This window comes from Petaurus breviceps, unplaced genomic scaffold, assembly GCF_028583685.1.
Source record: "Petaurus breviceps papuanus isolate PSGF00001 unplaced genomic scaffold, PetGlider_PUasm1.0 90743, whole genome shotgun sequence".
NCBI classification, from domain to species: domain Eukaryota; kingdom Metazoa; phylum Chordata; class Mammalia; order Diprotodontia; family Petauridae; genus Petaurus; species Petaurus breviceps.
Window position 1 is genome coordinate 15,509,098 of NW_027187332.1, and position 13,262 is coordinate 15,522,359.

Here is a 13,262-nt window from a genome sequence, read left to right on the forward strand (position 1 = left end):
GAAATCCATTTATACTTCATGGAAAGGTCTTGCCTCTGGGGAAATGAATGCGTGGAATATTAGAAATTCTAGCAAAATACTGATTCTGGCAATTTTGTCTCTAAGCTATTCTTTGTCATCATCCATTGTGTCAGATTCCTCTTGTTGCACTGCCTTCACTGTAGACTTTTGTCATAATAGTTACCTAAGGTTAATGGAATGATTGCTGTAGAGTAAGGAGACCAGGGCTTAAGTCTTGGATATAAGTCTTGCTAACTAGGTAACTCAGAGCAAGTCATTTAGCCTTGTTAATTCCCGATTTTCTCATCTTTGAAGTAGGCATAATAAAATTTGCACTACTCACCTTACATGGTTACCCCATTTTATTCCTTCTCAACAATTAATCCTCTCTTATGTGTTAGTGATGGTAATAAACATGGGATACAAAGACAAAATGAAATATTGCCTGCCCTCAGTAAGCTTACAGTTCTTCATAGCAATTAAAGCACCATATTGCAAGTTTGTTGATGTTATTATTATTATGAATGTATCTACATGACTTTTGGGAAGGAATACACCAGAGCAGATGGGTTATAGTCTTAATGGATATGCCTGATTACACTTTTCAGCAAAACATTTAGTTCAAATCAGCATGCCCTGCCATAAGGAAGCGAGGTTTGCAGCCAAAATATTTAATTGGCAGCTCCCTCATAACTGACAAGCTTCCAGAAGGTCATATATAAAGGATTATTATGGTGCCAGACTATTATAGATGAGTATTTTCAGATACTCTGGCAAAGATAAGATGATGTGAACCTTTTGCCATATTATACCTGATTGCAGTTTTATAGTAATCTCTCTACAAATGGTTCCTGAACCATTCTGGAATCATTCTCTTTATTTATGTGATTCTGTTTTTCTATGAAATAAGTACACTATAGAAAAGAAGGGGAATAAATGGTCTGGGACAAAGAAACATATTCAAGAATTGGAATTTCCCTTTAATTAAATTCAAAGCATTTACAAGCACATACTATGTTCAGGGCATTGTATTAGATATTAGAGATCCCAAAATTAAACCACACTTATCCTCATAGAAATTATGCTGAGGGATAAGAATTTTACGCAGATATGTAAATAAAAACTAATTAATCAATGAGTAAACATTTACCAAGTGCCTGCTATCTGCAAACCACAGTGTTTTATGCCAATGATACAAAATCAAAAGTGAAATAAAAGGAACTTACATGCTTAGAGATAAGACATATGTGTAGGTGTAGGGGAATAGGGACCATTGAAGATCGCTGAGGAGGGGAATTATGTGGCCAGATCCATATTTTAGGAGTACCAATTTGACAATGGTGTAGAGAAGAGATTATAAAGGTGGAAAGACTAGAAAAAAGGGACACCAATTAGAGTCTATTGTTGAGGCAAGAAGTGATGAAAACTACATTAGGGTGGTTGTTCTGTGAGTAGAGAAAAGAGGACTGACATAAGAAAATGTAGAGATAGAATCATGAAGATTTGGCACCTCACTGGATTTGGCGGGGGATGGAGAGGGGAGAATCAAAACTTTGAGGTTACACACTTGGTTGACAAAAAGGATGGTAGTAGTCTCAGCAGAAATAGTGAATATTAAAAGAGGGATGGATATCATGGTAAATAGAGTGAATTCCACTTTGTATATAGTTAATTAGAGATGCCTTTGGGACATCCATGTGTTGATATCTACTAGAAAGTACCTTCAATAAATATAATAACCTACATAGGAATCCTTAAGATGTAACAGTTTTTTCCTAACCCACCTTATTATTCTCATGGATAAGACCCAACAAATAGTGTCCTTACTAGGAAGACTGGATCTGAATTATATACCTCTGTGGTATTTCTGACAATATATACAGCAAACCCACAACCGCTAAGTCTATTAATTCATCACCTTTTAAGTCATCTTTCTTAGTGGATTCAAAAACAATTTATAAGGAGTGATCTAAAATCAAATAAGAAATTAAATTTAAAGAATAATGTCTCATGCCCACCAATTTGGGAATGGCTGAACGAGCTGTAGCATATGAATATAATTATTATTGTTCCATAAGAAATGATGAGCAGGAAAAACATATGAAGTGATGCTGAGTGAAATGAGAAGAACCAGGAGAATATTATACATAGTAACAGCAACATTGTGTGATGAACAACTTTGATAGACTTAGCTCTTCTCAGCAATGCAATGATCTAAGACAGTTCTAAAGAATGGAAAATGCTATCTACAGCCAGAGAAAGAACTATGGAATGTGAATGAAGATTGAAGCATACTATTTTTTCTCTTTCTTTTTTTCTTTCTCTTGGTTTTCCCTTTTTGTTCTGTTTCTTCTTTTACAACATGGCTAATGTTGAAATATGTATAATATAATGGTACATGTCCAGCCTATATTATATTGCAGGCCATCTTGGAGAAAGGAAAAGGGAGAGAGGGAGAAAAATTTAGAAATCAAAATCTTAGAAAAGTGAATGTTGAAAACTAAAATAAATAAATTAATTTTAAAAATATCATGGGAGGTAATAGACCCATGGTATTCTATGTTCATGAAAAATAAAGACACTATCTCTCAATAATTAATAATTAATTGCCTCTTAGAACCCACCCTTATCTATCAAAACTATAGAAACTTTTCCCCATGGTCTATAGTTTTCTGTCTTTATTTCAAACCCTGAGATGAATCTTTAAACAAACACCAATGTTATTGGCAATACGATTTATTAATAGTCACAAAATTGTAACAAAAACAGTAATGAAGTTAGTTGAATTCATCTCAGAACTGTAGTCCAAGAATCTTCATTTCTCTCAGGAATTCTTAGAATGTCTTCTTACAGAATAAGAAATAATTTAGTTCAGTTCTTATTAGGAATGAAAGACAGTGAGTAAACTTATTTCTTTATCTGGAACAACAGTTCAGCTTCTCTCAAACCATATATTCAGACTCTTTCAAAGGTGATAATTAATTCTCCAAATCCCTCACAAATGTACAGTATCCTTAAAATGGCAATTAACTGTCAGTCCCTCACAGAGGTTTTCTACCATGAAAAGTTAACTGTCTCAGTCTCTTCAGGAATGGATTTCTATTAGATAGATCTCTCTCAGTGGTTCATAGACTCCTTCTGCCATGACAGTTAACTTGTCCCTTCCAAGGCACAGAATGTTGGAGGCCTCTGTGAGAAAGACCATTTAAGCTGGGGTTATATTTATATGAAATTGTTATAGTTTTCCTTAACTTCTCTTTTTACATGGCAAAATGGTATAACAATATTTGTAGTTAAAACAGATTTGATCATCTGCTTATCCACTCAGAAACTTTTCCTAGTGTGTTTGGTGCAGCAATCAGTCTCTGGTTCAAAATTTCTTGACTTTTCTATATCCCTTCTTTATGTATTCAATGAATCAGTTTTTGAGTATGTTGAATAGTTCAATAGATAATCATGCTGGATCTGGATTCAGGAAGGTCTGAACAGTTGTGTGACATGGGACAAGTCACTTGACCTCTGTATTCCTTGGTTCTTTTATCTGTAAAATGGGAATAATAATAGCATCTACTTCTCAGGGTTATCATGAGGATAAAATATTATATGTGTTAATTGCTTTGTAAATCTTCCTGTTATATATCAGCATCATATTTCTATGATTCTGTGTAACAAAACTGCTGATAAATTATAATTTTTTAAAGAGGCAATCAGGGTTAAAGGACTTTCCCAAGGTCTTACAGCTAGTACATATGGGAGGATGGATTTTTACTTATGTTCTGACTCCAAGGATGGTCTTCTATCCACTACGCCACCTAGGTATCCCAGATAATTTATTTTTTTCTTAGACAAAACTCTTTATTTTACACATCCCTTTTCAGTCCTTCCACGACCAGCAGCCTAGGGGCCTCCACCGGTCGGTCTCATCGCAGCCTCCGGGCCTCACGTTCCGACTCCAGCAGGGTGAATGTCCCCCTCCCGCACTGGGCCCTTCACGTTGCGGATGATGGATCGGCTGGTGTCGTCCATGAACTCCACGCGCACCTGGGTGCACCGGTCCTGCCCAGTACCTTGGTAACCCGAGCCAGCTGGATGGGCTGCACGCTGCCGGTGTACATGATGGCGGCGACAACAGAAGGGAGAGAGACGAGAGCAATAATTTCTTTTTAAACAGTAAACATAAGAGAAATGCCCAGGAAACCTTTGCTGCTAAATAAATCTAAGTAAATACCTTTGTGTTTCCTATGTATTTTGAAATAATTTCCCATGAATTTCACAAACGAATTTTGTTATCTTGTTTGACTGTAAAATATCCCGTTAGTAGCTTGATTGGTAAATTGATACTACCAGTATTCCTAGAACTACAACAGAATAGAGAGAAAAGTCCGTCTTTGCTTTATTCCTGTATTTACTTGGAAGCTTATTAGTGTTACCCATTGGAAATAATGCTTGGTTTTTGTTTTTGTTTTTAATTTTAGATAGATACTATTTACCATTAAAAAATACTCCCCCTTATAATTTGCAAGCTATTTAACATAAATGAATGTTACATTTGTGGAAAGATTTTTCCCTGCATCTTTCAGATAATAATATGGTTGGGCATTTTTATACTTCACTTATTAGTTTATTTTTATTTCTTTTATATATTTATGTAATTCCTCCCCTCCTTTATTCTTTCTTTTCCTCCTGTCATCTAAGTGAAAAGAAGAAAATCCCAACAATTTGCCTCCTTTTCAATTTCTTTCTTAGTGTTTTCTACACTTTTTATCTAGAAATTATTTATCTTCTCTTCATTAATTCTCTTAACATTGCATATTCTAAACCTTTCTACACTTTGATTCATTGTCTATATACTTCCCATATCTTTTTTTTCAATTCTTTGTGTTTCCTCATGGAATTAAAGTTTTTGAGGTATTAAATTTAAATTATCTCTTCTAATGATTTTATGTTATTGCCTTTGTGCATCTTGTCCTATCATTTTTTTGTTGTTGTTGTGCTCTATTAAAAATATTAATTCATGAGAGAAGTAATGAGCATAGAAGCATTACCTCGTGGTCTTTCTGTTCATTGCTACTCCTTCTCCTTTCCATGAACATTCTCCATCCCCTTTGAGATGCATTTTCATTTCTGTTTCATCTCTTCCCACATTTCTGTGTGACATTTGGACCCAAATGTTCTGATATTTCTTCTCTTGAGACAGAATGTCATCCATGGAGGAATGACATTTTCTCAGATTAAATATTCTTGTGTACCTCCTCCCTCAGTTTAGACCCCATTGTATGATCCCCATATCCTATTACAGACTTACACTTCTTCCCCCATTAAGACTCCCCTAAGTGTTCAGTGAGTACGTCTTCTTTTATGCATTTCATTGTTTCCCTTTTGCCACCTCTCCCCATTCTTCTTTACCCTTTTTATTTCTGAGAGACTAAAGGGCTTATCTTCTTTTCATTTTTCACCCATAAACTTAGTTAGGGGAAATCATACATTTTCCTCTACATTGCACCTTTATTCTCCCCATTTATGCACACTCCAATTATACAACTTTGTTATAAAATGCATTTCTTCACCTGTAGGGCCTTTGTAAGTTGTCTGTGTTATGTCAATTGTGGTCCTTCAACATCACTTCTCCTATTTCTTTAAATTCTACTTTCATCTCTATTGCCTTCTATATTTTTTTCTTGAATCTCTTAATGGTACCTCTTTACTAATTAAACACATGGATTTCTCTTTCTTTAAGAAAAAAATAAATCCTAATGATCAGGTAATTTTTTTTCATTTTTTTATTCTTTACTTGGAAAGAATTATCTTATTTCCTGGACAATGAAATGAAGATATTTTCTGAAACTAATTGGGAATGAGGATTGAAGGGAAAGGATTCAAGAATATTAATTCTAACTGTGCCATGCCAGTAAGAAGCTGCGTGTTTGGGAGGAGGGGCTGCTAATAAACCAATCTTCTGATACACCCTGGGGGTGGGAAGTATACCAAACCAGTTTTTGCCACCTCACATTAATGTTTAGTTATGCTTCCCCATCCTGTACTTATATAGCTAATTTTTTTGAACTCCAGTATAGGACTTTATATTTATCTTTATTCAATTCCGTTTTATTAAATGTCACTCTCTTATCATTTTAACCTATTGAGATCTTTTGGAATATTGGGTATGCCATTCAACATATTAGTTATCCCTCCCTGAATTCTATTCTCCTCTAAGTATGGGCAGGAAGAATTCTCCATTGGTAGGAAGGAAGACATCAGGGCCAAAAACAGTCCTTTGACAGGACTGATGAAGGAATCTTCTTACAACTAACAACCTATTATAGAAATATGAGCTAATATTAATCATCATTATTTCTACTGATCCTTTGGGTGAAACCATTTCTTTATAGAGGGAAAAGATAAGAACTAGGACTGAGAGTTTGTAGTGTCTATACCATAACTAATTAAGTCATGCTTGGTGGAGTTGAGGTACAGAATGATTCTTACGGAATAGTGAAGATGGATTAGCTAACTAATTAGAACAACTAAGATTTGAATTTTCAGGTTTTCTCAATAAACAAATATCTCTGGGGAAAGGGATTTTTTTTCTCTCCATCTGCAAAACCATTTAGCATTGGGACACTCCCATTATGGAGTATCTCCAAGGGCTCCCTTATTAGATTAGTCACTATAAGGAATAACTGCTTATTTCTAAATTTTATGGGAACATTAATCACAGAGTGCATTCAGTGTGCTAGTGTAGATCCCAAGAATGAATACAATTAAACTACATTAAAATTCCATACTGAATGATTCAGAAGAGCCCATTTCTATATTAATATTAATATCTCTATGAAGTAACAGATGTTCTTTTTTACTTTTTCTTTTTTTTGTGTGTGTGGTTTGGGGGTCGCGGAGGGGGACTGACAGACTTTTTCTGGCATAGATACTATCAGTCATGTTAGTAAACACCCAGAAAGGTGTATTTTGTAATCCTGATGTTTGTTCATTTTGCCTCCCTATTTATTGCTTTATGGGTTTGTTTTCGTCATTTGTCACATTCAGAATACACATTTGGAACTAATATTTTGGGAGAATCACTGTGTGGGAGAAAGTAAGATATTGTTAGTCTGCTGTATCCTATAATGCTCTATTTTAAAGGAAGTGGCACAGTCTGTTCTTTACAAAACCCACACTGTTATATTTGCTTGAAAAGGCTATCTGTGGCCTACGGATATTGATGATGTCCATTTGAAAAGTTCAGTTGCCAGCTTAGGCAAGATGTTAACCAAAGGCTGGTGACCATCTGTAATCTGGATTGAGGAGACTCACTTTAGCTCTTCTTCAGTGACTGTTTTTAAGTATGAAAGGCTTCTTTCTGTGCTGTGGGGGTGGCAAGCAAATGATCGAAAGCTGAATCCTTTTTGATCTGCCAGTTTTTTAAATAGCTAGATGATTATAGATCCTAAATTTGCTATTCTGTAAAGAAGAAAATGTTTTCCTCCAATGACAGTTGCCTTGGGCCTCTTTTTTTTTTTAATGTTTTACAGGATTCTTTACAGTCTCCCTGGAGTTACAATGTAATCCAAATTGTTTCGCTATTTATTCCCACAGTAAAATACCAATTGGCTAGAAGCAGGACCTAGAGGGAAATTAGGCAGAGCTAGTCTAAGGACATTCCTCACAAAGGATAAAGCCTGAATTGAAACACTTTTAGACTCACATCCTTAAGCTCTGAGCATCTTTCATTTGGGAATTGGCTCTAGTCCTGTCGCAGAGACTACTCTTTAAATTAAAGTTACGGTGGCCTCGCTTTGACCCTTAATGCACATTCACTATGACTAACAGTGCCCATTAATAACCAACAGAACTGAAACTCTTAAAGCAACTGAGCTTGAGCTACCATATCATCCTTCCTCCACCCCTTTCTTTTATTCCCTTCCCTAAGTGTTAAATTATTAGAACAAGAAGCTGAAACTATTTTAGAACAATATATAGATATTGCACATATTGATTTATTTTACACAGATGCCATATTAAAATAGAATAGAGACCAAGGACTAAAAAGCACCTACTTTTATCCTTGACTTTATGGGGTTTTGTGTCAGATTCTAGCTGTGAAACAATGCTAATTGGTTCATTTTGAAACAGTGCCTTCACTGTTTCTGCCTCCAACAGGACTATTTGATACACAAGTCACAAAATGTTTATTTTTCCCTTATGGTCAGTTAATCAATAGAATACTACTGATGAAAAAAGAAGAAAAAGACAATGCCTGGTCTCGAGAAGTTCACAATCTAATAGGGGAGAGAAACAGCCAAAAAATGTACAAGTAAGCTATATGCAGGATAAATAAGAAATAATTAAAAGAAGGGAGGCACTAGAATTGAAAGAGGTTGAAAAAGGCTTCTTGTAGCAGGTAGAGATGAAGATACAGAAGAGTCAAGGCATGGGAGACAGCCACGGAAAAAGGCTGCAACTTAGAGAAGGAGTATCTTATCCACAGCCCAGAATAGACAATGTATTTGCCTAAAGCGAGTGTTTTACCTCTGTCCCATTGTGTCTGATTCTCAGGCCAGAAAATAACTTGTCAATATATGACAAACACCCCAGGCTCCTTTGTTGTCCTAGAAACATTCTGATTAATCAGTGGAATTACATTCCTAAGGAGACTCTGCTCATTCTCTCTGGGTGACCAGTCTGATCACTATTTTAAATAAGTTGAAATACGATGGAGTAAAATGACTTTCAATTTTATTATATATTTAAAAAGAATAGCAAGATCTACATAACAGATTTGTAGTTTCATGTGCAATAATCTTTTTTGTTATGTCATGTTATATAAATGCTTCTTTTATTCCAAAAACAAACAATTCAAATTAATAACTTTGCCATTTATTGGTTGTGTGACTGTGAGCAAGTCACTTTAATCTGATCCTCAGTTTGTTTTTCAATTTTTTTTCCATTATGTTCAACTCTTCATGATACCATTTAGGGTTTTCTTGGCAAAAATACTGGTGTGGTTTGCCATTTCCTTTTCCAGTACATTTTACAGATAAGGAAACTGAGTCAGACAGGGTTAAGTGACTTATTCAGTGTCACATAGCTAGGGAGTGTCTGAGGCCAGATTTGAACTCAGGAAGACACATCTTCCTGACTTCGGGCCTGATACTCCATCCACTTTGCCATCTAGCTGTCTCATTCTCAGTTTACTTACTGTCAGATAGGGAAAATAGTATTTGGATCCTTCTTCATAGGTTTACTGTGAGGAAAGCATTTTGTGAAGGGCATATTTATAAAATTTTGAGCTGTTGTTATGATTGCATGTGGAGCTATGGTTTTTATCATCACAATAGGTAAAACATTATCCTTGCTGAGTCTGGAAGAACAAACATTTTTGTGCAGTGTTCTGTTATTTTAAATAGTTGGTTTCATCTCCTACTGGTTGTCATAGAACCAAAAAGGCACTGTAGTATCAAAGTCGTGACATTTCTGTCATGACAGCATATCATTTAAGCCACCATTTCATTCTGTTTAAGCCACCATATTTTGGAGAAGACAAGTGAAATGTTAATTACTGGTATGATGGAGAGAATGATTAATTCAATAATGTATTAACTCATTGAGGTTCTAAATTATGAATAGACAGGGCCCAATTATGGCTTTTAAGAATGAAAGAGTCTAGATTTCAAGTAACTCTTAGAAAGAGATTAAATGTACATATACAACTTATTTTTTGGTGGAGGGCTGATTTAAAATTCCACACTATAGAATTCATAGAATTGGGAAGAAAAGTCAAAGGATATTTGTTAAGAGCCAATATTGTTCACAAAACTTTGAGAATTAGAAAGGAAGTCCTTGGCTATGAGAAGCATATAGTCTAATGAAAAATTTAAGACAGATTCTATACAATACAATAGTTCAGTGGATCAATGAATATTATCATTTAGGCATTCCCTCTAAAAAAACATAGATCACATCCATCACTGGCTTCCTATTAATCTTGACTCTTGTCTATGATTGCCAATAAATTCACCATAAGGGGTCCACTCAAAAATGATGGGTGACCTTTCTGACTTTGTTTGTATACTACTTCAGGATATGGGCTACCCATTAGTTATTTCTTCATTTCATTATGTGATCAGCATATTTTCCCCCACTCTCATTCCTATACATTTCTCTTCATAGAATACTTTATGATGCTCATCCCATATAATTCCTCACTCATAATGTGTTTCAGGCACTGATGCCTACGATGTGTTTTTCTAATGTTCCTTGATCCTTAACTTTCATTATTCTTTAATAAAATATGTGCATGTATCTTTTTTTTTGAATCACTGTTATTTCACACTGATTCTCTGCACCCCTAGGAAATGCCCCTATGTAGGCACTTGAGAACAGGTATTGTTTCTTTTTTTTTTGTCTTTGTATTGACAGTGTCCAACACAATTCTTGGCACATAGTAGGTGTTAAATAAATGCTTATTAATTGACAGCAAATATAACATTTTGTCTAAACTACTGGATTTGAAGTCAGGAATATGAATTCAAATACTGCTTCAGATACTTAGTAGCTGTGTGACTGCAGACAGATGATTTAATCTCCTTGTGTCTCAGCTTTCTCATCTGTAAAATTAGGGGGTTTGATGTGTTGGACTTGATAGCCCTTGAGGTCCTTTCCAGCTTTAAATATATGAACCTAAGTATAGCCAAGCAGGGCAAATCAACACATTTATCATTTATGACAATGCCTGCTTCATTCTGTGTGCATCTCTAGTCCACCACCTTTCTGCCAAAAGACAGGTAAAATGCTTGACCATTAATCTTCTGAGTTCACGAGTGATCACTGCATTTATCAGAATTCTGAAGTCTTTCTATATTATTTTCCTTTACATTGTTGTTAACATATGTAATATCTTTTTCAAACATTAAAGCATATAAGTGCTAACCATTATTTTTAATAATCATTATTATTGTTGTTATTGTATGATTTGAGAATTAGTCCATCAGCTCCCTCAAAATTGTTTCATCATTAGCACGGATCTCCTGTGCATATACTTGGTGTAGGTTAGCTGTATTTTTGTCTATATTTTCTTCAAACACCTTTCTGCTTTCTCAAGTTGAACCGTGACTTGGTGCTTGTGGTGACTACAATATTCTTGATGCTTAAAATATTATTTTATTCTTTTTTCTTCTCATCTTTTTCTATGGTCTGGGGCAAGTTGCTATACTGCTAATATTCTTTTATACACATACATACTACAGTGTAGCTACATTTAAATAAACCATTTTTGTAGTTGAAGAAAGTATTAAAGTATGTAACTTTTATTCACTGTGTCTTGGTGAGTATAGGTATTTGGTATGGTGACACACATTAAAAACATTGTTCTTAAGTTTCTTATGGATTAATATAATATCCAGGAAATTGTGATTAGTAGTTTGGTCCATGATGTTTTCCAGTTCTAGTGCTGTTTATTGGTTGAGTTATACTGAATATTTTGAGGCCTAAATTTGTAGTAAGAAGATTTGACATCTGTCAGTCCATGAAAGAAAGAAAGCTTCAGATATATAATCCTTGGCATCACCATGATGCTATCTGGCTTCACCGTGTCTACATAATTCCTTTGATTTACCTTTCTGGATTCTATATCCATTTAAAAAATGAAATAAAATCACATTAGTGAACCCATGTTATTTCCTTCTCTAAGTACCTTCTCTCAACTGTTAATTCCTCCAAGCTAGCAGTTCATCTCTATCCTCCTTTTCGTGATCCAGTTGCAACCCCCCACTTCCTCATCTCTAGGTTCTCACATTTTCTTTAAGTACACACAAAGCCTTTGTTGAATAACTTATCCTAGAATTTTTCCAGGGATAGATATCAAGCGCATCCATCTCTAGATCTGAAAACCATCCAGATTATAGTGGTAATTGAAATCATACTGGTGGATAGTTTCCAAAGGGGTGGGCAAAGAGAGAAAAAAGTAATAAAGTATTGTTGCTATCACCTGGTGATGGATTGTTAAAATATATTTAAACAATATTGATGAAAATATATTTTTCTTTCTTTTTTTGGAGGGCAATTGGGGTTAAATGACTTGCCCAAAGTCATATGGCTAGTAAGGTATCAAGTGTCTGCGGCCAGATTTGAACTAAGGTCCTCCTGACTCCAGGGCCAGTGGTCTATTTACTGCACCACCTAGCCGCCCCTAAAATTGATGAAAATATAAATGATTTTATTTTGCTTGTCATAAAGAAACACAGTCAAGGAGCAAGCTCTAAGAAACACATTATAATAACGAGAAAACCACTGAACTCTGTTGGGAGAAACCTGGATGTTTCCAGCTCTGCCTTTAGCGTTTCTTGTTATGTGAGGCAAGTCAATTCATCTCTCCAGGTCTTAGTTTCTACATAGATAAAATAAAGAAGTTTATATTAGATTATATCTTGTGTTCTTTAGAGTTCTATAAGTCTGGGATCCTAATATAATGAGACCATGTGTCCTTTTACTTGATCTTGAAATTATATTCTAACAATATGTAGGCACTTCTAATCCATGGGTTATGATACTTTGTTTTCAAATAGTGGGAAAAAGAATTTATAAGATTCCACCTGCAATGTAATGACTTGCATAGTTACGTGTACAGGGTGAGCAGTTCATCTCTATCCTCCTGTGAAGGGAAGGAGAGTATAACAGTAAGGTGCCAAAAGGGTGGACCGTCACATGGTAAATTGTCTAAAATGGGCAAATAAGTCTTTGCTCCTCTTGCCTTAGACCAACTGCATAAAAGATTAGGGCAGGGATAAATAGAACTTAAAGGATTTTGATACTGATATCTTAAAAAAGGTCAGAAAAGGATGCCAAAGTCATTCAGAAAGCCTGAGAAGGATGAGGACTGAGTAAAAGGACTTGGGGCATTGGGCATTAGTGAAGATGCCAAAGAGAGCAATCTTAGCAGTGTCAGATCAAAAGGGTTAAGGAGCAGGTGGGAGATTAGGAAGTGGAGGCTGCAACTGGATAATGAAAAGGAGGAAACATGAATTGTAAGCTTGAGGAATTAACAATTGAGAGAAGGTACTTTTTTAGTCTAGGGAAGGTTTGTCAGCTAAGGGAATAGAGGGAGGAGAAGAGAGGTTAAAGATGTAGGAAAGGACAGAAGCTACAAAAGAAAACAAATCTTAGAGAAGGTGTTAAGGCACAAGTAGAAGGGTTAACTTTGGAAGGGATGATATTTATATTTCTCTTCTTTTTCTGAGACACAAGGAAACAAAGAGCAGATGTATAAA

General features: G+C 35.2%; 1 pseudogene; it reads right to left on the reverse strand.

Moving 5' to 3' along the window:
• Positions 1 to 3,829: 3,829 nt before the first annotated feature.
• On the reverse strand, positions 3,830 to 4,144 carry LOC138145694 (small ribosomal subunit protein eS28-like; annotated as a pseudogene).
• Positions 4,145 to 13,262: the final 9,118 nt, after the last annotated feature.